The sequence below is a fragment of the Lygodium microphyllum genome, chromosome 4 (assembly GCF_053477565.2).
Source record: "Lygodium microphyllum isolate KBCC chromosome 4, Lygodium_microphyllum_v1.1.10, whole genome shotgun sequence".
NCBI classification, from domain to species: Eukaryota; Viridiplantae; Streptophyta; class Polypodiopsida; order Schizaeales; family Lygodiaceae; genus Lygodium; species Lygodium microphyllum.
In genome coordinates this window covers 152,492,996-152,519,171 of record NC_141138.1, presented here as the reverse complement: position 1 = coordinate 152,519,171, position 26,176 = coordinate 152,492,996, and positions in this window count along the sequence as shown.

The window sequence follows — 26,176 nt, the reverse complement described above, 5'->3', positions numbered from 1 at the left end:
TTGTACAACAATGGGTATATGTTCCTCTCTCTCTCTCTCTCTCTCTCTCTCTCTCTCTCTCTCTCTCTCTCTCTCTCTCTCTCTCTCTCTCTCTCATCTCCCTTTCATCACCCCCTCTCTCTCCCCAATGTGCTCATTTATTTCATGTAAAATGAAGCACCTAAACTATTGCTTCTAATGCATATTAAGGTATCCATTTTTATCAATTTTTCTTGATGTGCACGTGTTCGAAGTAGCCTTCATACTCTTCTAAGAACTGGTCTTCTATATGTTGGCTATATATAGTCTGTCTATATATAGCGCCCCAGGTCCCCTCTATATATTCCTATCATGTGTGCTCAGCTGACACACTTCTGGGGTTCTCTCTATATATAGCACCCCAGGTCCCCTCTATATATTCCTATCATGTGTGCTCAGTTGACACACTTATGGGGTTCCACTTTTGGTGTCTCACATCTCTCTTCTCTCCTCTCTTCCTTTCATCTCTTGTTAGCTATATATAGTCTGTCTATATATAGCTAATGCTACATCTCTAATCTTGAGTCTCTTATTTAATCTAGCAAAGCAAATGTTGTGAGGCTTCAAAATTGTGAGTTCATATGAGAAGGAAAATTTTAGTTGAATTGAAAAATTGTCCAATCCCTAGTTGAGGTGATTTTAGAGCATCATATTTCAAGCTACTATAAGGAATGAAGTAATTTTCTCTTTATCTTGATCTTTAATCGAGAATGTGCATTGATTTCATGTTAAAAGACAAGAATTTCAACATGTATTTGTCTATCTTACTTGTATATTTTCTAGCTAGTCATCTATTGGGATGTCTCTCCTTATGACACTATGTTATATTGAGTTCTCCTAGCTTTCTTTTGATCTACAAGATCTTGGATCTAAGATTACAAAGCTTGGCATTGGAGAGTACGAGGGTGTTGTCTTTGCATGAAATTTATATCACCAAGAAACTGTTGGGGGCACAAGGTTTCACACTACAAGGGAATGGAGCAATAGGGATGATCGTTTGTGATGTAAAATAGCAGCATCGCTAATTTTGATTTGCTGTACTAATAGTGATGCAAATAGCAATGCTTTAAATGCAAATAGCATCACTTTTATTGATGATGTTAGCAATGCTAATCACATCACTAGTAGCTATGCCACTCTGAGAAAAAAGAGCCAAAAACCTGAGTGTGACATTTGCTAAAAACATTTGTGAGAGAGAAGGAAAGAGAGAATGAGAGAGCTCAAAACTTTGAGTGAGAGAGAGAGAGAGAGAGAGCTCATCACCACCAGTGTCATCGCCACTGCTGTATGTGAAGAAGAAGAAGAGGGGTGCAAGGGAGGGAAGCTATGAAGAGGAGGCACAAAGGGTTTTATCTTTAAGCCTTTGAGGTAGGTACATGGCCTCTTCTTTCTTTGTTTTTTTGTTTTCTTCTTTTCTTTCTTTTTTTTTTTTTGCAAAGAGATGCATTGAAAGAGAGGGAGAGAGGGAGGGAGAATAAATAAAGGATAAGAAGAGAGAAAGAGGGAGAGAAAGGGGAGAAAGGAAACAAAGAGAAAGAGGAAGAGAGAGATGAAAGATGAAGGGAGGGAGAGAGGAGGGTGAGTGAGAGAAACAATGAGGGAGAGAGGGGGGGAGAAACAAAGACAAAGGAAACAAAGAAAGGGAAAGAGAGAGAAAAAGAGGGGTGGAGAGAAATAGAGAGGAAGAGAGAAGAGAGGAGGTAGAAAAGAAGAGTGAGGTAAAGAGAGGAAGGAGAGTGAAAAGAAGAGAGAAAAGGAGGGAGAAAGAGAGATATAGAAAAATGGAAAGAGAGAGAAAAATAGAGATAGAGAGAAAAAATAGAGAGAGAGAGATATAGGGAAACAATGAGAGAATGAGAGAGAGGGAAAAGAGAGAAAAGTAAGGGGAGAGGGGCGAGAGAGAGATAAAGAGAGGTAGGGAGACATTGCTTTCAATACCTTTGTTTTTTAAGTTTCTTATTTTCTCTCTTTAATTTTTTTGCAACAAGATGCATTGAGTTAGAGTAGGGAGAGAAGGAGAGAGAAAAATACAGAGAAGAAGGAAGGGGAAGGAAGAGAGAGATTGAAAGAAATAGAGTGCTTCATGAAAATCTTGAAGTGCTTTATGCAACAACAAGCTGGGCCACAAAGCAACATGCCTAAAACTTGGCTAGTGTTGGAGGCATTAGCACATATTTTGAAGTGGTTGCCAATAGTGGATTCACACACTAGTATACTATGGATACTGAAGGATGATGATAGGTTGACCAAAGATTTGGTGGTTGGAAATGGGGTCAAAGAAAGGATAGATGGTGCCATGGAGGAGAAACTAAACTGTTTATGTATGTTGCATCATGAATCCACCACAGAGAAGTGGCTTGGTAGGTATGAGTAGGCCAAAAAAAAGAGCATGAGGGAGCACAATTAGAAATTTGGCACAGTACATACCATCAACCGGTTTGATATCTTGAGGGCATGGAGGATATTTCATGGTTTATGTCTATGTGGTGGTTGCATGAAACTTTGACCATAACTTTGTGGGAAGGAGTAGAGGTCTCTACTAGAAAGAAATTGTGGTTGCATGAAGCTTTGACCACAACTTTGTGGGAAGGGGTAGAGGTCTCTACTAGAAAGAAGTGAAAATTCTCAAGGGGATGTAGTCCGAAGGTAATCGTATACTTTCTTTTTTGCCATATCTAGATTTTATGCGCAAAAACTAACCTAACCACTTTGCATGGGTGACATTTTTAAGTTGAACACATCAACAAAATGTGCTCCACAATGGATTGTGGTATCATGGCAAAGTTTGAGTAAGAGAGTCGATGGTAGACCGTGGATCCAATATTGGAGTAGATGAGATGAAATATTTTGGCAACTCACAAAGTGTTATCTTAGTGGATTACCATAGCTTCTCCATGATTATATTCAATGTATATTGGCTTGAAGTGGTATTCAAAGGAGCTAGGGCAACCATTCGGCAAGGTCCATCTAGATTTCTAGAGGTAGATTTTGAGAAAAGATGGAACAACTTGCAGGATATGTTTGTCTTGTTGGGTCATTGTGAAAATGTGCACAATCTTTTTTATTAATTTTTCCATGACACAAAATAGTCACAAATGTTGATTCACTCTATACAACACACTTATATGTGATATTGAATAGGTAATCCTCTTTCCAAATCCCGGCAACCTTGATGGTGGTATGTTATGTCATCAACACCTCAGAGCGCGTGAGTGTATGATGAAAGAAATGTCCCTAGCATGAATGAGGAGAGTATGTAGGTAGAGGGGTCAATGTTGTAGGGGGTAGAGCATGTAGAACAGACATCCACAAGTAATGTAGACGAAGAGACATGAGGTCAAGAATTTTGGAGAATGAAATGGACTCCTCTTTTTGTGGAGACCTATGTATAGACCTTCGAGTGTATGTCGAGCTATGCCAAGAGCTTGATATGTAGCCATAGGCCTCCTCGTAATTAGTTCTGCTTGCTCGATTCATTGATAATTTACTTTTAGGGATACTTTAGTATATGCATTCCAATTAGCATCCTTTTTTGCAAAGTTATATTGTTGTACGTTATTACCTACATCCTTATATTAATTATGCTAACATTGTTTTCTGACTGCATAGGTTAGCTTTGATGATAGCTTGAGAGCAGGATGAGTAGAGGGATGATAGATGAGGAGCTATGGGAGAACTTCACATGTATATCTTCAGATCAGATGGCCCATTTTAGGTTTATGGCAGATTAAAAAATATCTTGATTATTTTCTAGCTATTCTATGAGGTCTACCTCAGTATGCTCTCATGCTTCAATCTCTAGTAGGTGGAGTCAACAATCTAGATTGGCCTTGAATGGATAGAGTGGTTCTGGGAGGTATTACCCAGATATAGATAATGTGCGCCCATGGTTGGTTGCTAGTCCTCACTCTCATATCGATTTCAGAGAGGGTGGCTCAAGTGGGCGTTTTAGAGGCACCAATGTAGTATCTCCATCTAGTTAGGTGGACACTTATCACCTCTAGGGTTTGTCACATCCATAGGGATGTCTACTCTCGTGACTCCACGTTTTTCTTAGTTGTCCATAGTGGCACCTGTATAGATGCTACTCCTAGAGATACTACCCTCGTAGGTATGCTAGACATACATGGGTCTCCTAGTTATGCATAAGAGCATGATCACAAACGGGAGAACTGTACCTCAGACATACCCCAATAGGGTACAAACACCTTATAGATGAGAAAACAAGTATTGTGATCATGAATGATGAGGACAGGTATCACGTGCGTACCTAATGATTCCCTAGGAGCACATTTTAGTGTTCCATTGGGAAACTATCCTAGACGGCTTCGCCTAGCACTCACGAGAGTACACAGGGTCTATCGTCTAGGTTCCCTAGAGCCCACCTCGTAACAAAAGGTACGGGCCATCCCCACAAGAATCAACCTCCAAGCTCAAGGTCCTAATTTGACAAGTAAGATCTCGATACATATAATATATTAAATATATAAAAAGGAAAAAAAAAATTGCCTTCACGGCGGCGTGTCGAGCGGGAGCGTGAGAGGTGGAATGGAGGAGCCAGCAAGCTCCTCGCTGGAGCTTGCTTGGCTCCCTTACCATGCATGATGACAGGTAAGGGGGGAGGGATTCTCTCCCCCCCTATAAAATTAGGGAGGGAAGAACGATCGAAGAGGGGGGGGGCATATCCTACTGAACGGACGAGTAGAAAGGAGAGAGGGAGAGCTGCTCGTGTTCTGCTACGCGGTGGTGGATGTGGACGCCCTGCCGTTACCAGAGTGGGGGAGGAAGTCCGTCGAGCATTGGCTCATGTTCGGCTGCACCGTGGGGGTCGCCTCCAGATCACGTCTGTGCTACGTCGTGGGGCCGATTATCCAATAGTCACCATCCATCCTTACAGGCCGCCAAATTCTAACGCCGTCCCTCCTCTTCCTTTTGGAGTTTTCTTACTCCACGTAGATTTGATTTCCCCAGAAGCTTCCTGGAAGCTTCTTGGGGAAGATTTTAAGGGGGGCTCTTCTAAGCTTCCTTTCCGGTGGAGGCTTTAAGCTTCCCCTCCCGTGGAGGTTTTAAACTTTCCTTTCCGTGGAGGCTTAGGCTTTAAGCTTCCTTTCCCGTGAAGCCACTAATTCCCCACCCCGTGCTTAAGCCACCTTAGGCCCACTCCCCTTGGCCTCATAAACCCTTTTCCCTTTCCAAAGAAGCTAATATTTTAGAGGTCCTATTATCCCTTCTCGTGGTCAACCTTTTGAACGACTCCTTGCCTCAAAGAGAGATGGTGGAAATCTGAAAGAAAGGGTAAAAGCTGCCTTCACGTTCGAACTGCGATGCCACCTAAGAAAGTTCAAGGAGTAGCTGTGGGAGGGTCATCTCCGGGTATCCATGTGGATATCTCACCCCAAAACCAGGACTTGCGCAGCAAGTATGAAGTCATGTAGTCTTGTGACTGATTCACAAGACGAAAGGGTAAATAACCTCAACAAGGATGGCGGATCCTTACTCAAGTTATCTTGCAAATGGATGTATTCTTGGATATCCTTCTAAATAAGGAAAGTTATAAACCGAAAACTAAAGTATCTACTGAACTTTAGGGTTGACCAAGTTGGGTTAATAAGGTATGCCCTAACTCGGACTATAAAGGATCTCGCCAAGTTACAAGACACCTTGGGAACGAGTGCTGATACACTCAAAAGGAAAGCGTAATTCCTTAGCAGTTTGCCAAATAACACGGTCAATTTGATGGAAACGTTTGTGCTTGCTAGAGGATTTTGAGCACTGTCTGAATTATGAATTACAAATTAAATGAATAACCTATACTTCAGGTTGAAGGCCTGAAGGGAGGGGCAGTTCCAGTTACCCCTGACTGCCTGCCTAACCCTAACCAAGGGGGTTGTTGACCGCGCCGGGAACGTGGACCAAACCCGCCGCGAGAGGTCTCTCCATTGAGCTCTACTTGGAGCAGGAGGACGCTTGGGTGCCAGAGGGGGCTCTGGCCGAAAATCCCTCGCCTTTCGGGTCCTGCACAAGAGGCTAACGTGACTCGAGATTGGATCTGGAGGCCCGCATACTAGTTTACGGGCGGAAGCTTGGAATAGTGATCCCTGCGGATTACTGGATAGCCTTTGGGCGGATTATGGACAAGCCTACGGGCGGAACTCATTGTATTTCAAAGATAAAATGATGAAATGTTAACAAAGAACTTGCTTGATATTGTTTTCTATATCACGTGATAAGATTACGTGAAGGAACCAGTGCTTAATGGATTAATTAAAGAAGCTAATTGTTATATGTCAAATCAATGTGTTAGATAATTACATAAATAAAAACAAACCGAGGAAAGTGCGGAGGATGGGCCATGGGTCCATCCTACGGTTGGGTGGTCCTGGTTAGCTGGGAACTCTTCTCAAAAATCTCGAAGAATAGTGGGATGATCATCAAAACGAATAACGGAAGCAATGACCTAGAGTTATGTCTTACCCGATTTACGCTGTTTTAGGGGAACAGAATGGGACTATGCCTTATGGCAGAGGGGTTGAGCTTTGCATCCCTCTCCTTTCCCATTCTCCTTGAACCAAGTGCAACATGAATCTGCTTTGGACCTAGCGTTTCTGCATAAAGTAGTTCGCTCGGGTCCGACGCTAGTTGCTGTTAGTTAATGACCAGTCAGGAAAACCCTAATTCTGGTCGATCCTAAGTGGAAACGGCTAGGATACTTCCGCTACGTGGTAGACGCGTGAAGACCTAGATCGCAAATCCCGTAACATTCCATGGGAGTGCCGGGCGGAGCTTTCTAGACATCCTTTCCGATGGACTGATAAGACGTGTCATGGATGATACTAAGGGGACACATTACAGTTGGTATCAGAGCTGACCAACAACGGAATTGTTTTTATAAGCTCTCAATAAATTGAAGTAATGAAATTGTTGCTATCCAAACATTTCCTTACCTTCAATGCTGTCTTGTAGAATTATGAAGCGTGGAACAAGTTTTTGGTATTTCGGGTCATGTTTATGGCTGCAATGCATTCTCCCCTTTATAGACAAAGAATTGGGATGATGAACATCCTGGAGCAAATTTATAATCCATCACCTTTATACATAGAACGGAGATGGATGGGGTTTCCAGGAATCTACTATATAGCCGCCCACCGGTTTGCTTATCTACAGACCAACCTAAAGAGGATCAAGTGGTTGGAAGACTTGAAAGTCGTGAAGCTGTTCATTTTTGTGGAAGCTCACGTAAATTCAACTTTACATATTCAAGGTCGGAGGGTTGAGATGAACTCATATGTATATGAGGAAGTAACCCGTGTAATCCCAACCGACAGGATTAAAGTGTTGGGCCGCCATGAGAAGTATGGATTCCAACGGAAAGGGTATCCTGAACTTCCAATGAATTATCAATTCCTAAAGATCCATGACCCAAAACCCTACTATTACACAGTTCCTGTAGACAAATGCAATACAACGTTGTTCTCCCCAAACTGAATGTAACGATTGGCTTATCATCACATGAAACGTTGTATTCAAAAAGGCTATGCCCATGTAAATACAAATAAAGACTTCTTTTTATCAATATCTGGCTGTGCATAAGAGTTGTTAAAAAGTTAAGTAGCTACATTGTTTACGAGATAGCTGAACTAAAAATGAAAGATAAGCTAATGTCGATTATCATATAATAACGTAAAGAAAACCTTTATCCAGGCACAACCCCAGGTACAGGTTCCAAATTCGCCTCCTACATTAAGTACTGCTGTGACCCAGGAGAAGAAGTTTCTCCTCAAGCAGATAAAGCCACCCGAGTTTGACGGGAGAGGCAGATTCATCCAGGCTGATGCTAAAATTTGGATTGAATCCACGGAGGATTACTTTGAAGCAGTTGGTACTGCACCTACCAATCAGGCCATGCTCGCCAAGTTAAAGCTCACCGGCGAAGCTAGACTTTGGTGGAAGAAATAGTGTAGGGATCAAGGGATTTCAGAGGGGTCCGTTACCTAGGAGAAGCTGAAGAAAGCCGTGCACGGAAGATACTTACCACCTGCATATTGTACGCAGAAAATGAATGAGTTCTACGAACTAAAACAGCTAGGACTTACTCTTGACGCATACTACTCTAAATTCGTCTCACTTTTAAAGTATGCGCCATAGATGGACATGATGCAGCAAGTGTCCAAATTTTGTGCGGGCTTAAATCCACCCGTAAATACCCGTCTCGAATCTATGCATCCATCAGATCTTCAGGATGCACTCATTCGAGCGGTGCCTATAATTCAGGAGGTGCAAGCTAGACCAACAGGTAACAAAACTTGGTCCTATAGTGACCCGAATAGAGGAGCATTCAGACCTCAAATGAAGAGAGTTCAAGGTCATAATCAAGGACAAAGAAAGAAAGCAAGGACAAATAACGTCAACAACTTTGTTCCTACTCAAAGTAATGGCCGAAACCTCCGTTGTTTCCACTGCAACGAACTCGGTCACTTCAAGAGGCAATGTCCCAAGCTCAGCGGAGGACATCGTCAAACGCCTTTCCAAGGAGCAGACCATGGTCAAGGAACCGCTAATCGTGGAAGAGGAAGAATCGCCTGCAAAGATGCGAAGAAGAAGAAGAGAAAGATCCGACTATGGAAGCAGAATTCGAAAGAGCGACAGTCCATGCCGCTTTACACAAGAAAGGGCCGAATCGCCAGTTCTCGGTAATTCAGACACCGTCGGACTATCAAGGTAAAAGTTTCAAAACCTTGATTGATTGTGGTAGTACACATTCCTTTATCTCACCAGCATGTGCAAAAAGTTTAGGAATAACCTTAGTAGAAGCACCTACCCTGCTTGTGGAATTGGCAAATGGTCGTGAGGTAACTTGTACTAGGCAAACTGCTAAGGTGGAATTCTTTGTGGGAGGAAAGAAGACTTCAGTCAAATTCAGAGTCATGAATTTAGGTATCCATGAGTGTCTACTCGGGATGGATTGGCTTAAGCCCAACGATGCCCACATTCACTATGGAAAGGGTCAAGTTTCCTTTCGAAACTCTGAAAGGGAATTTGTCACAACTCAAGGTGAGGCAGGAGTGCCAAGAATCCAATTGGCCAAAGTATCTCGGATCATAAAAGGAGTCAAAAAAGGATTACTCGTTTACTTGATCAAACTCAACAAGTTAGATCAAAAGCAAGAGTCTCATGAGGGACCTTCTTGGCTAAAGGAATACGATGACGCATTCCGTGAGGAATTGACTGAACTTACGCCTCAAAGAGAAGTAGATCATGAGATTAGGCTAGTGCCTGGAGCTACACCAATTGCAAAGAGACCTTATAGAATGTCCATACCAGAAGCAATTGAGTTGAAGGAACAACTCAAGCAACTGTTAGATCAGGGTTCTATCCGGCCTAGCAATTCACCATGGGGAGCTCCAGTACTATTCCAGAAAAAGAAAGATGGGACACTTCGACTATGTATTGATTACCGGGGGTTGAATCAATCAACAGTCAAGAACAAGTATCCTATTCCTAGAATAGATGAGCTTCTTGATTGTCTTCAGGGTGCAAAGATCTTCTCCAAGATTGATCTCAGGTCAGGTTACTATCAGATAAGGATCAAGGAAGAAGATATTCCAAAGACGGCCTTCAATACAAGATATGGGCACTTTGAGTTCCTGGTTATGTCATTCGGGCTTACCAATGCACCTGCCACCTTCAACAGATTAATGCAAGATATCTTTAGACCATATCTTGATGATTTCGTGCTTGTCTTCTTCGATGACACTTTAGTCTATTCTAAACACGAAGAAGATCATGAACCTCAACTTCGGATTGTCCTTGAGACAATGAGGTCTCATAAGCTGTATGCAAAAATGAAGAAGTGTGCATTCTTCAAGCATCGGATTGAATATCTGGGATTCATAGTATCATTAGAAGGAATATCAGTAGACCCAGCCAAGGTCAGAGATGTGCTTGAATGGCCAATACCAGTATCCGTCAAAGAGATACGTAGCTTTCTTGGATTGACATGATGGTATAGGGTCTTCATCAAAAACTATGCTTTGATTGCAGCACCACTTACAGACTTACTAAAGAAGCAGACTTCCATTACATGGTCAACTTCTGAACAAAATAGCTTCGACAAATTGAAGCAAAGTTTGGTATCAGCACCTATTCTAAAACTTCCTGACCTCAATAAGAAGTTCGAGGTAGTAACTGATGCTAGCATTCTTGCCTTGGGGTGTGTACTTATGCAGGAAGGTCATCCAGTAGCATACTCTTCAAGGAAATTGAAGAGTCATGAAAAGAATTATGCCATGCATGATCTGGAATTACTAGCTGTCATCCATGCTCTAAAGCTTTGGAGACACTACCTGTTGGGTAACAAGTTTACTCTAGTAACCGATCATAAGAGTCTCAAATGGATTTTTACCCAGAACGAGCTCAACATGAGGCAACATCGGTGGATTGAAGTATTGGGGGAATATGATTTTGAAATCAAGTACCGACCAGGGAAGGAGAATGTAGTTGCCGATGCACTAAGTTGCAAGGCATTCCTAAATTCCCTAATCTTGCAGAATCCATCAACGGCCAGATCTCTGGCTACAAAAGTATCTATGCCAAACAACCCTATACTTGAACTAGCTAGAGAGGAAGCATGCCATGATTTGGCCTACCAAACAATGATAAAGGAAATATCTACCAAGGAGCAGAATCAGAAGTTGCAAGCTAAGTATCAGGAATTTTCCATTGATAATGGACTTGTCTACTATAGAACAAGGCTGTGTATACCAGCAAGCCAGTCACTTAAGCAGAAGATATTATGGGAAGCTCATGATTCTCCTTTCACAGGACATCCTGGCTATGCTAAGACTCTTAATGCAGTTAGGAAGAGCTACCATTGGGAGAGGCTTAAAGGTGACGTTCTCAAATATGTCACTGAGTGTTTGTCTTGCCAATGTATCAAAGCCGAACATGTCATGATGCCAAGGAAACTACAACCGCTTGACGTTTCCCAAATGAAATGGGAATTCATCAGTATGGATTTTGTTATGGGCCTATCCCAAGTCCAAGAAGGATACAATTCAATTATGGTTGTGGTTGACATGCTTACCAAGGTTGCACACCTGATTCCAGTAAAGACAAATTGTAAAGCCTCCGACATTGCAAGATTGTTTATCAAGGAGATATTCAAGCTACATGGGTTACCTAGAAGAATCATTAGTGATCGAGATTCTCTCTTCACGTCACACTTCTAGAGAGCTATCTTTGAAGCTATTGGGACTCAACTCTGTTTTAGCACTGCCTACCATCCCCAAACGGATGGCCAAACAGATATCAAAGATATGCTTAGGGCATACTGCTGTCGAGAGCCGAAGAGGTGGATTCAATGCTTGCCATTAGTTGAATTTTCCTACAATGCTTCTTACCAACAGAGCATTCTGATGACTCCTTTCCAAGCATTGTATGGTCATGATTGTCGAAGTCCCCTAAAATTTTCTTATCCAACCCTAAGGTTGAAGCGTCAAGACAGATGTTGGAAGACATGGATGATCAAATAAAGTCAATAAGACAAGACATACAAGCGGCCAAGGATAGAGAAAAGGCATACACAGATTTGAAATGTCAAGAAAGAGTCTTCGAAGAAGGAGACATGGTCTTCATTCGTGTATGCCCTAAAAAGAGTTCTCTATCCCTAGGAGAGTGCAAGAAGCTAAGTCCAAGGTATTGTGGGCCGTACAAAATCCTCAAATGCCTAGGACCCAATGCTTATAGATTGCAACTCCCTAAGAACCTAAAGGTTCACAATGTATTCCATATCAGCCTATTGAAAAAATATGTACCCAACCCTAATCATGTACTTGATGACCAACAAATTGTAATGCCTAGTCAAGGAGTCCTTGAACTAAGGCCGGATAGGATCTTAGATGTTAGGGAGAGACAGTTAAGATCTAGAACCTTAAGAGAATGCCTCGTTGAGTGGAAAGATTATTCCAAAGAGGATGCCACCTGGGTAGATGAAGGCACTCTCAACCATCAGTATGACCAGTTTATCTCGAGATGAGGACATCTCGATTCTTCTAAGGGGAAGAGAATGTAATATATTAAATATATAAAAAGGGAAAAAAAAATTCACCTTCACGGTGGCGTGTCGAGCAGGAGTGTGAGAGGTGGAATGGAGGAGCCAGCAAGCTCCTCCGCTGGAGCTTGCTTGGCTCCCTTGCCATGCATGATGACAGGTAAGGGGGGGGGGGGGGGGATTCTCTCCCCCCCTATAAAATTAGGGAGGGAAGAACGATCCAAGAGGGGAGGCCATATCCTACTGAACAGATGGGTAGAAAGGAGAGAGGGAGAGTTGCTCGTGTTCTGCTACGCGGTGGTGGACGTGGACGCCCTGCCGTTACCAGATTGGGGGAGGAAGTCCGTCGAGCATTGGCTCACGTTCGGCTGCGCGGTCGGGGTTGCCTCTAGATCACGTCCGTGCTGCGCCGTGGGGCCGATTATCCAATAATCGCCATCCATCCTTACAGGCCGCCAAATTCTAATGCCGTCCCTCCTCTTCCTTTTGGAGTTTTCTTACTCCACGTAGATTTGATTTCCCCAAAAGCTTCCTGGAAGCTTCTTGGGGAAGCTTCTAAGGGGGGCTCTTCTAAGCTTCCTTTCCCGTAGAGGCTTTAAGCTTCCCCTCCCATAGAGGTTTCAAACTTTCCTTTCCGTGGAGGCTTAGGCTTTAAGCTTCCTTTCCCGTGGAGCCACTAATTCCCCACCCCGTGCTTAAGCCACCTTAGGCCCACTCCCCTTGGCCTCATAAACCCTTTTCCCTTTCCAAAGAAGCTAAGATTTTAGAGGTCCTGTTATCCCTTCTCGTGGTCAACCTTTTGAATGACTCCTTGCCTCGAAAGAGAGACGGTGGAAATCCGAAAGAAAGGGTAAAAGCTGCCTTCACGTTCAAATTGCGATGCCACCTAAGAAAGTTCAAGGAGTAGCTGCGGGAGGGTCATCTCCGAGTATCCATATGGATATCTCACCCCAAAACCAGGACTTGCGTAGCAAGTATGAATTCTTGTAGTTATGTGATTGATTCACAAGACGAAAGGGTAAATAACCTCAACAAGGATGGCGGATCCTTCCTCAAGTTATCTTGCAAATGGATGTATTCTTGGATATCCTTCTAAATAAGGAAAGTTATAAACCGGAAACTAAAGTATCTAATGAACTTTAGGGTTGACCAAGTTGGGTTAATAAGGTATGCCCTAACCCGGACTATAAAGGATCTCGCCAAGTTACAAGACAGCTTGGGAACGAGTGTTGATACACTCAAAAGGAAAGAGTAATTCCTTAGCAATTTGCCAAATAACACGATCGATTTAATGGAAATGTTTGTGCTTGCTAGAGGATTTTGAGCACTGACTGAATTATGAATTAAAAATTAAATGAATAACCTATACTTCAGGTTGAAGGCCTGAAGGGAGAGGCAGTTCCAGTTACTCCCGACTGCCTGCCTAACCCTAATCAAGGGAGTTGTTGACCGCACCGAGAACGTGGACCGAACTCGCCACGAGAGGTCTCTACGTTGAGCTCTACTTGGAGCAGGAGGACGCTTGGGTGCCAGGGGGGCTCTGGCCGTAAATCCCTCGCATTCCGGGTCCTGCACAAGAGGCTAACGTGACTCGGGATTGGATCTCGAGGCCCGCATACTAGTTTACGGGCGGAAGCTTGGAATAGTGATCCCTGCAGATTACTGGATAGCCTTCGGGCGGATTATGGACAAGCCTACGGGCGAAACTCATTGTATTTCAAAGATAAAATGATGAAATGTTAACAAAGAACTTGCTTGATATTGTTTTCTATGTCACGTGATAAGATTACGTGAAGGAACCAGTGCTTAATGGATTAATTAAAGAAGCTGATTGTTATATGTCAAATCAATGTGTTAGATAATTACATAAATAAAAACAAACCGAGGAAAGTGTGGAGGATGGGCCATGGGTCCGTCCTACAGTTGGGTGGTCCCGGTTAGCCGGGAACTTTTCTCAAAAATCTCGAAGAATAGCGGGATGATCATCAAAATGAATAACGGAAGTAATGACCTAGAATTATGTCTTACCCGATTTACGCTATTTTAGGGGAACGGAATGGGACTATGCCTTATGGCAGAGAGGTTGAGCTTTGCATCCCTCTCGTTTCCCATTCTCCTTGAACCAAGTGCAACGTGAATCTGCTTCAGACCTGGCGTTTCTGCGTAAAGTAGTTCACTCGGGTCCGACGCTAGTTGCTGTTAGTTAATGACCAGTCAGGAAAACCCTAATTCCGGTCGATCCTAAGTGGAAACAGTGAGAATACTTCCGCTACGTGGTAGACGCGGGAAGACCTAGATCGCAAATCCCGTAACATTCCATGGGAGTGCCGGGCGGAGCTTTCTAGAGATCCTTTCCGATGGACTACTAAGGCGTGTCCTGGATGATACTAAGGGGACACATTACAATACATTAGGTAGCTCCATCAGAGGTGCCCCACAAGGGCTTCTCGTCTGACTAGAGTGATTGTAGTTACCCTTGGTTCATGTAGTGCAACACTTTCTTCCATTAAAATTGGTTAGGATTCAAGGAACCTTAATGAAGTTCTTGCATAGCCACCACACCTTTCCCCTAAGATAATTTTTTATCAATGTTTTAAGATCTGGCCCTAGGTAAGTCAACTCTCGGCTCTACCTAATTTTTATTGACTAACATTTTTTTCAATCTCGTGGGAGAAGCTCCTAGCTTACCAAGACCACTCATCCATAGGGTGGATCCGTTAGGGATCTCGCCCATCCGCTTTCCACAAATGGTTTTCTTTAGTTTTCTAATTATCTCACATTAAGTTATGACATGTGAAAGCGTCTTTGTTAATTAACCTGTTATCACAGGTTCCTTTGTGTAATTTTTGGGGCACAACACAAAGAAAGAGAAAGCAATCTTTTGGCAAAACATATTTATTTATTATTTCACAAATTTATTTACAATGATTTTTCCCTTTTGCCTATGCAAAAGATAAACCTCTATTCACTAGAAAATCCATTCTGTCTATGTAGAAGAAAAGAAACCCTCCAAGATTTTGGTCCCTTCACTAGTACAGAGAACTACAGGATCCCATCCTAATTCCTGTGAGGGTCAAGCACTTCCTAGGAGCGATCGAGAGATCTACGGCCAAAGCCCCCTTGGCATTTCCACCTAACGTATTCCTCACTGAGTGACCTCTCGCCATTGTCATGATCGGTTCAAAGATCCTTGTTGCGGCGGTACAAAACAATCCACCTTCGAGTAGGGTTCCGCATCTAGCCATGGGGGAGGCATAGCGCACTCTTTTCTGATTATTTTTTGTAATGCTAATTTTTTTTCTATAAACTTTATTCCAAGTAATACAAAAATTATAAGTATAATTTTTTTTCATCTTTCAAATATTGAATTATATTTTCACACACCTAATTTATGCGCCTCTAGTATATATTTCCCTATACAATTTTTTGTTGATTTAATGCATTAATTTCCATGATATTATCTAAATAATTTTCTATAAATTATTATAAAAATCATATGTATCTCTTTATCATTAGAAAAATAAAATAAAGATAATCAATTTTGAACAAAAATTATAAAATATTTCCTTCCCTAACATTGTCTACCTTTTTTTTGTTATTATGATCACATGCATCATTAATGAAATAACAATAAATATCACGAAATAAACCATAATTAAGATATTTTCTTAATGACACGTATATAATATTTTTTCAAGTGAAAGAGTCTTTTCATTGAATAGTTAACTATTATATTACTTAGGTTATTTTCATATGCATTTTCTTTAGAATGTGTTTATAATCGTTTAAAGCCAAATATAGCGATAAGGTTATAAAATATTAAAATTTTTCAAATCGACGAGATGTTACCTCTCTCAAATTTGCTATAACGGGGGTTTTGTCAATTCATACCGTGTCATTTTTTCCATCGGCCACGCTCCTTGCTTCCCTTGCTTCAAATATGCTTTTTGAGTTTTTGCGACCTCGCGGAGCCATCGAATGTCAAGCAAAATTGACCTGGTAGTTAGGGAGAGTTGGTGGTCATCAAAATTTTTTTTTCCAATGTTTCTCTTAGTAGTATGGTTGTATGGGGCGAAGGCATAACAGGGGTAGAGAAAATGAAAATGAGGTGGAAGTTTAGAAAGAGCGGATCAAAATGGCCTCTACCTCCAACATTTGAGAAGGCCTATCTCTCTCCCCACACTCTCTTACTCTCCAATTTTCACAATAGAATGGCCTATGAATCTCTCTCTCTCTCTCTCTCTCTCTCTCTCAGTTGAAATGAAGGGGGAGGGGTATTTTTCTCTTTCAGGCTTTAAAGCTTCAATGGAGAAGAGAAGTAGAGAAATTTTACTAGCAACAGGAGGTCTTCATTCTTGCCTTTTTCTATGAAGGAGAGGAGGTGTATTTATAGGCATGAGGGGGAGTATGTAGTCGACTTATTATTTTTTCTAGTTGTCAAGAGCCAATTAAGCTTTATTAAAAATGCATTTTGATTGCCTATCTATTGGATGGTAGCATGGGGATAATTATTTTATGCTTTTTTTTCCTCAAGGAGTAAAAAAGCCATGAATTTTGGCCTATTTTTTTCAAAAGTATATATTTTTTCTTCAAAACTACTTCATCTGGTTGTTTTTGGCCAAGTCACCTCATGACATATCTAGTTTATAAAGTTGAATCATACTCTTTGATACTTAACTTATTCAATATCATGCTTGTTCTTATGCGTTTTTCATCTACTAATTAAGGCTTTTGCATATTGTCTTGTGGTTACAAAGTCAATGCAATTTTTGACGCATTAAATGGAATTGGGAATGCTAAATCAAATATAAGGTGGAAAATTTTATGATCAAGTTGTCGTAATATTATTTATGAGGTGTCTTTCCTTTTTGTTGGCTGGGAACATTGAGGCATCTTCTCATGTCGGATTGTGAAATTGATTTAATGCGAGACTCGATATTAAGAAAGTTATGTGTGGTCCCTAATGTGACAGCTCGACGAGTAATTTTTTAAACGCCTCGAGCCTGAATTCGTTTCTTGATATGAAGTGATGTGGTGGGAATATTACATTCTCTCCTATAGGAATCTAGATATTCTCATCTCAAAAAGAACTGCGGAAAATATTTTTCTAGAGTTGTTTCTTCTATCTAGGTGGCATCCTCCTCAGAATAGTCGATAAAATACTCTCTAATGGTTTTCTTTCTCAAAGGTTTCTCTTTTAGTTCTAGAATCTTATCAGGCTGCTGGAGTTCAAGGGCTTCTTAACTAGGCATTACAATTTGCTGGTCATCAAGAATATGATATTCATTTGCCAGATAAGCTTTCAGAAGACTAATGTGAAATACATTTTGGACTTTCACATGATTAGGAAGTTGCAATTTGTAGGCATTAGCTCCTAGGCATTTGAGAACCTTGTATGGTCCACAATACATTGGACTCAACTTTTTGAACTTTCCTAATGACAGAGAACTCTTCTTTGGGCGTACATAGATGAAAACCATGTCTCCCTCTTGGAAGATACGATCTTGCTGTCCAAGATTAGTTTAAGATTTCTGGCACTATTTGGCAGCTTGGATATCTTGTCTAATAGTTTTGACCTAATCATCCATGTCTTCTAACATTTTCCCAGAAGCCTCAACCTTTAGAGTTGAATTAGAGAAATTTACTAGCGTCAAACAATCTTGCCCATACAATGCTTGGAATCGAGTCATTTGAATAGTCTGGTGATATGACACATTGTAGGAAAATTCTACTAAGGGAAAATATTATATCCACCTTGTCGGTTCTTTGGAACAGTAAGCTCTCAATATATCTTCAATGACCTAATTAACCCACTCTGTTTGACCATCAGTTTGAATATGGTAAGCTCTGATCAAGCAAAGCTAGGTTCCAATTACTTCAAATAGGCTTCTCCAGAAATGTGATATAAAGAGAGACTTGCAGTCACTAACGATCAGTTTAGGCAATCCATGAAGCCTGAAGATTTATTTCACAAACAATTGTGCAATATCTAAAGATTTGTAGTTGGTCTTCACTCGGATAAGATGAGTGACCTTTGTCAACACATCCATAATCACCATGATTGAATTATACCCTCCTTGAATAGAAGGTAAGCCAACTACAAAATCCATACTGATGAAAGTGGCTGGAGCTTATGCCTGGCATTTTGACATGCTCAACTTTCACCCACTGGCAGCTTCTTAGGCATTCAGTAGTTAGTTACATATCTAAGGACATCATGCTTTAGTCTTTCCAAATAGTAACTTTCCTGATTGTATTAAGAGTTTTTGCATAGCTAAGGTGTCCTAAGAACGAGGAGTCGTGGGCTTTCCATAATATCTTCTTTTTCAGCACTTGACTGAGGGGAATGCAAAGCCTTGTCCTGAAATAGACAACTCCATCATCCACAGTGATATTTTGGTATTTGACTCTCAGCTTAGGATCAGTGTCCCTAACTAGGATTTCTTTAAGCATTAGCTGATACTTAGGATCCTTGTCTACCCCTTCTTTGCCTAGCTCAATGACTAGATTGCTAGGCATCAATATCATGGTAACTAAAGTCTCTCCTTTAGATGGCTCTTCCATGATAAGTTGATGCCAGGAGGCATATTCCACGGTGGATTCCGTGAGGTTTTACGGTGGATTCCGTAAACTTAGATGACCGGGGCTCATACACAAAGAGGATTCTTTGTGCGAGAAGTTGATGGGGACGCCTGTCCTTTTCGAGCGTTTCATTAATTTAGTGTGTACATGGGTGATTCCACAAAATGCATATTAAATTAATAAACGTTTATGAGTTTAGAGTGCGCACTCGTAATAAATTAAGGTTAGGATTTATTTCTAACCAGTTGATTTATTTATGTAGCTGAAGACTGCTAGGTATTCACTTTTGTCGGTTTAATTGTATTATTTTACTAACGATTGTGAATGCTTCAGTTGATGTGTAGAGATAGCAGCAGTGGCAGAGGAAAGCATTGGAGTCTAGCGAGTATTCGACCTTTGGATTATATTTTGATAGGCTCCATGCCTATATTTTGTTGTCTATTGAGACATCGATTATTGATTATTATTTTGTATGCGCCTATGCGCACGGATATGTTATTTCTATTTGGACATTGAGATTGGGCGTGCCAGACTCTATGGGCACCGTCCATTAGCTTTATTTCCTATTTTTGTAGAAAGCAAACTCAAAAGCTAAAAGCTTATCATATTTTTGTAAATTGGGCTATTATTGAGCATGAAGATGGAAATATACATAAAATACATGCTTTGTGAAGCGCTCACACAGGGCATGGGGGGAGATTGAACCCAATTGGTCTCTTGCTTCTTGTCGTTCATACTTTTACATTGTTTTTTGTGCAAAAAGGTAAAGTTCATTGTTCTTGGGGACCTTCCGGGATTCACTACGTGAGCATACAGCGTCCGATTTGCTCACCAGTGGTATCAGAGCGGAGCTGAGATCAAGAGCTTCCAATCGCTACCAATCTCGGGCGAAGGTGGAGCTCCAGGAACGATCGGGCTCTATAGTCAATCTCGTCGCGAACCGTCAATACAGGCAGACTTCTGGCGATCAAGAACCCCTGTTTCTACTGTCAGATCGCGAAGGACCAGGTTGTGTAGGCGGAGAACCATGCATCCATCTCCTTCATCAAGTCGTGGTTATACAGTGAGAAAACAAAAATTTCATCTCTTATTTCTCATAAGTTTAAGCTTAAGTTAAGCTTAGAAGAAGCTTAAGAAGCTTAATAAGCTTCAAATTTCACATCGAGCTATCAGAGGAGGCCCACGTTTTTCGCGCCGTCATGAAAAACGCCCCCCCCACGAAATCAGGCGACGACTGATTAAGCTCTTTAAGCTTAATCTCCTAAGTCAAGCTAAGCTTTCTGCAAGTCACACAGGGCAACAAAGTCACCAAACTTCACGTCCTGCAGCTCAAAAGTCAAGTTCTGCAAGTCAAGTGGAATCAAGTCCTGCAAGTTCATCAAGTCGGCCTAAGTTCTGCAAGTCTGCAACTCTGTAAGTCGGCTAAGTTTGCAACTCTGCAAGTCAGACTAGTCAACTGGAGTCAGAACTGACTAGTGCTCAAAACTCCTAGAAGGCTTATTTCTTTGCAAAAACTCTGAACTGGAAAGTTGTTCGTGACAAAGTGTTCCACCTATCTACAGGTTCGCTGAAGTATTTCCAGCAAACGAAGAAGGAAATATTGCAGATTTTCTGAAAATTGAGAAAGAAATATCCAAAAATACATAGCCTTGTAACCCCGAATTTGAGCTACGCTCATCCCGCTAACCTGATTTTGAGTGAGAAAGGTTTATTGAGTTTTATAGGATGACGACCCCACCTATGGATGATCCTATGACTGAAGACGACCTACCTGAGCCTACCATGGAACAAAAGCTGGATCTAATCATGTTACAATTGGAAGAAGAGCGAAGGGCTAGGCAAGCATTGCAAGCGCAATTGAAAAAATTACAAAGAGCGTCTACCGACAAAGAAGAACCTCAAGCTGAAGATTTGATTCGACGTACCATCGACGCCACTCTTGAAGCACAAACCATTCGCAAGGAATCCAAGATAAGTAAACGAAGTTTCAAATTTCGCACTTTCAATGGCATACGAGAAGGAAAGACTGTTTTATCCTTTATTAGCCAATTTGATGACTATTTCCATGAGGAAACTTATCCAGAAAAAGATAAAATCAAGTGTGTTACTAATCATCTGATAGACAGAGCATCACTTTGGTGGACTGTAGTACGCAAGAGCATAGAATGTCTTGCTACTTGGGAAGATTTCAAGAAGAAGTTCATGCAGAATTTCCTTCCACCGCAATTTCATGAGAAGGCTATCAAGCAATGGGATTTACTTCAACAACGGGATCGTGAGCCTATTCCACAGTATACAGAGCGTTTTTGGAATGCACTCCTACAGCTACGTATGCTTGAAGACGTACCAGAGACGACACATAAGCAGAAGTATATGTCTGGACTTCTTGGACATTACTACGTTGAAGTGAACATGTTCAAGCCTGCTACCCTTGAAGACGCCATCTCCCTAGCTCACGACACTGAAGATAAGTTACGCGGAAGGGACAGACGACCACAGCAATTCCAAGCCAATGGTAATTATGGATCTAAACAATTCAATTCCAATTTTAGAAGGTTTAATCCAGGTCATTTCTCATCACCATCTTTCCGCAAGAATTGGGCTAAACCACCTGCATTACCATCCACTGTCAATCCAAATCCTATTCCACAAGCAAATCCAAATGTACCTAGACTTCCAGCCATTGCAAATAATGTAACCAAAGCCAAGCCAATAGTATGCTATAAATGTCACCAACCTGGGCATCTCGCAACAAATTGTCATTCAAAGAAGCCACCAGTACATATCAACTATCTTGGAGCCATGGACGAAGACGAGCATGAGGATATGCCAGATTTCACTGAAGATGAGGATGATACTACTACTACTTCCGACACTTTACCAGGTATGCCTACTTCACATTCATTATTGACTATGAAATGTTTGGTGCATGGAAAGGAAAGAACTATCTTGCATGATGACGGTAGTACTCATGACTTTATTTCAGCAAAATTGGTAAAGGAATTGAAATTACAGACTGTACCTACGCATTATCGCATAAAAGCTGCATTTTTAGGCACTAGGTACAATGGCACACAAGAAGTACAAGATTTAGAGATTCAAATTGGTTCATATATTGAAAGAAGAAATTTCTTAGTTGTCCCATTACAGTCAAGCGACATTATTTTAGGAATGCCTTGGAGACACCAGCATAACCCAAATATAGATTATTCCACACACACAATGAATATTAATTTTCAAGGAAAATCTATTACATTATATGGTATGCATGCATCTAATATTTTTCCACTGCTTTCGCATACTCAAGCAAAACGTGCATTATGCAAGAGTACTAAATCATATCTCATTTGGGTGAATGAATTGCACGCAAAGGAAAATCATATGCACCCTAGGCATAAGGAATTTCTTGCATATTTTAAGGACTGTTTTGCAGAAGACCTACCACCAGGTTTACTACCTTCACGACTAGAAGACCATAAGATTGATTTAATCTCTGGGACACAACCACCTTGCAAAGCACCATATAGGCATAATCAAATAGATCAAAAAGAAATCCAGAGACAAGTTGAAGAATTACTAAATAGAGGCTTAATTCGACCTAGCAGTTCTCCATTCGGTGCACCTGTACTCTTAGTTAAGAAAAAGAATAATACCTATCGTATGTGTATTGACTACCGAGCTTTAAATAAGATCACTGTAAAGAATAGATATCCTATACCTAGAATTGATGACCTTATGGACAAACTGCAAGGATCTTCTATATTTAGTAAAATTGACCTTAAGTCTGGATATCATTAGGTGAGGCTAGATAAATCCAACATATTTAAGACTGCATTCAGAACACAGTTTGGCCATTACGAATTCTTAGTCATGCCATTCGGATTGACTAATGCACCTGCCACTTTCAGTAGAATGATGAACCGTATCTTTTTGAAATATCAGTATTGTGTGATTGTTTTCTTTGATGATATTTTGGTGTTTAGTCAAAGTGAAAAAGAGCATTATGAGCATTTATAATTAGTTTTTCAATTACTGAAAGAAAATCAATTGTTTGCAAATCCTGAAAAGAGTGAATTCTTTAAGACAGAAATTAAGTATTTAGGTCATATTGTATCAAAAGAAGGAATTAAAGTTGATCCTAAGAAAATTGATGCAATATTGCATTGGCCTGTTCCTAAAAATGTACATGAATTACGCTCATTCCTTGGTCTTGCTAATTTCTATAGGAAGTTTGTACGTAATTTTTCATTACTTGCTTTACCATTAACCAAACTTCTTAAGAAAGGAATTGTTTATCAATGGACTGAAACTCAGCAGAAATCCTTTGACTTACTGAAACGTGCATTAACCAATGCCCCAGTTCTACAGTTGCCTGACTTTAATAAACCATTCTTTCTAGTTGTGACCGATGCTAGCGGATCAGGAATAGGAGCCGTACTAATGCAAGACAATCATCCAATAGCATATTCTAGTTCTAAGGTGAAACCCTCTAAGCTGAACCCCTAGCTCTCCTAAGTTTTGCTCTAGTCTTTAGATTGAGCCAAGTGTCTTTAATATTCCACTTATGACAAAGAACTATTAGCAGTTGTACAAGCATTAAAACAGTGGAAACACTACTTAATGGGTTCAGAATTCATGATAAAGACCGACCAGCAAAGCATTAGACATTTACTTAGCCAACCCCAAATCTCTGACCGTCATATCAAATGGGCTTCCTTCATTCAAAGTTTTCATCCTATCATTCAATACCAACCTGGAAAAGAAAATGTAGTTGCTGATGCATTGAGTAGAAGACCTGCAATTCATAATATTTCTGTCATATCTTTTGATTCTTTGATTGTTATGAAAGATACATATCACCAGGATATTACTTTTCATTCTGATTGGCAAAAATTAGTTCAAAATAATTTCATTCCTGTTGATTCATTGTCATATAATGATGGATTTATGTTTTTTGAAAAGAGACTGTGTGTTACTATTCCATTCCGATCTTTTGTTTTGAATGAAATTCATTGTCCCCCATATCAAGGTCATAGAGGTATCATATCTGCATTACGCATGTTAACTGAAGATTTTTATTGGCCGCATATGGATGCAGATGTATCTAATTTCGTTTCTGAATGTTTGATTTGTCAAAGAATAAAAAGACATCATGGTAAACAATATGGATTATTAATGCCTTTGTCTATTCCATCTAAACCTTGGGAACATATTTCTATGGATTTCATTACTGGTTTACCAAATACTAAATCTAATCATGATATGATTTGGACAATTGTAGATAGATTTAGTAAGCAAGCATATTTCATTCCATGTAAGAAAACTTTAACAGCATCACAAGCAGCATAGTTATTTTTGAAAACTGTTTTTACTAACCATGGATTGCCAAAAGTGATTATTTCAGATCGTGATTCTAGATTTTGTAACAATTTTTGGATTACACTGTTTGCAAATCTAGGCACAAAGATTGATTTCTCATCTGCATTTCATCCAGAAACAAATGGACAAATAGAAGCCACAAATAGCACCATTTTAGATCTTTTACGTGCATATACTATCTCTAAACCTCAGACATGGGACACTCATTTGCATTTATTACAGTTTGCATACAACAATACACCGCACACATCCACAAAGAAAGCACCTTTTGAAGTCATTTATGGATATAGATTATCTACACCTGTTGCATCTTTGTCTAGTAGAATTCAAAGTGCTGATGATATTGCTACTATGCATAATAGTATTTTTGATGAGGTTAAGGATATGATTGCTAAAGCCCAACAATCATATACCAAACAAGACAACAAGAAAAGACAAGCCATGAATTTCAAAGTTGATGATTATGTTTGGCTTAGAATAGAAAAACGTAGACTGGAAAGTGTAGATAGACATCCAGTTGTCAAATTAGCTCCTAGATTTTATGGACCATTTAAAATCATTCATAAGATTAATGATAATGCATTCAAGTTAGAATTGCCATCTCATTGGAAAATTCATAATACATTTCACATTAGTTTATTGAGACCATTTAGAGACCAATTACCTATCCACCCTGTTTATGAAAACCCACCTTTATTAGAGGAAGAGACTGAAATACTTGAACCAGAAGCCATCATAGACACTGACTACATGACCACTAGAACTGGTCAAAGGTATTCTAGATATCTAGTAAAATTTAAGAACCATCCTATAGAGGAAGCACAATGGATGCACGCTAGAGACTTAAATGCTTTCCCCACTCTGTTAGCTCCATATTGAGCTAATAGCAATTGAGGTCAATTGCTATCCCACCCCGGGGGTATGATGCCAGGAGGCATATTCCGCGGTGGATTTCGTGAGGTTTTACGGTGGATTTCGTAAACTTAGATGACCGGGGCTCATACACAAAGAGGATTCTTTGTGCGAGAAGTTGATGGGGACGCCTGTCCTTTTCGAGCGTTTCATTAATTTAGTGTGTACATGGGTGATTCCATAGCGGGTGATTCCGCAAAATGCATATTAAATTAATAAACGTTTATGAGTTTAGAGTGCGCACTCGTAATAAATTAAGGTTAGGATTTATTTCTAACCAGTTGATTTATTTATGTAGCTGAAGACTGCTAGGTATTCACTTTTGTCGGTTTAATTGTATTATTTTACTAACGATTGTGAATGCTTCAGTTGATGTGTAGAGATAGCAGCAGTGGCGGAGGAAAGCATTGGAGTCGAGCGAGTATTCGACCATTGGATTATATTTTGATAGGCGCCACACCTATATTTTGTTATGTCTATTGAGACATCGATTATTGATTATTATTTTGTATGCGCCTATGCGCACGGATATGTTATTTCTATTTGGACATTGAGATTGGGCGTGCCAGACTCTATGGGCACCGTCCATTAGCTTTATTTCCTATTTTTGTAGAAAGCAAACTCAAAAGCTAAAAGCTTGTCATATTTTTGTAAATTGGGCTATTATTGAGCATGAAGATGGAAATATACATAAAATACATGCTTTGTGAAGAGCTCACACAGGGCATGGGGGGAGATTGAACCCAATTGGTCTCTTGCTTCTTGTCGTTCATGCTTTTACATTGTTTTTTGTGCAAAAAGGTAGAGTTCATTGTTCTTGGGGACCTTCCGGGATTCACTACGTGAGCATACAGCGTCCGATCTGCGCACCATAAGTGCATTTAGAAAATCTTTACGACTTAATGCATTAGCAATCATATTCTCTTTTCCATGTCTGAACTTGATTTCAAAATCAAATTCTTGCAAAACTTCAATCCATTAATGTTATCTCATGTTGAGGTCTGATTAAGTAAAGATCCATTTGAGACTTTTGTGATTAGTGCCAAAGTAAACTTCTAAAGAAATAGTGTCTCCACAATTTGAGATCATAGATCACAACTAACAGCTCGAGATCATGGGTGGCATAATTCATCTCTTGGATTTTTAGTTTCCTTGAGGAATTGACTATCGAATGATCTTGCTACCTAAGCACACAACCTAGTGCAAGAGAACATTAAGAGAAATATAGACTCTCCT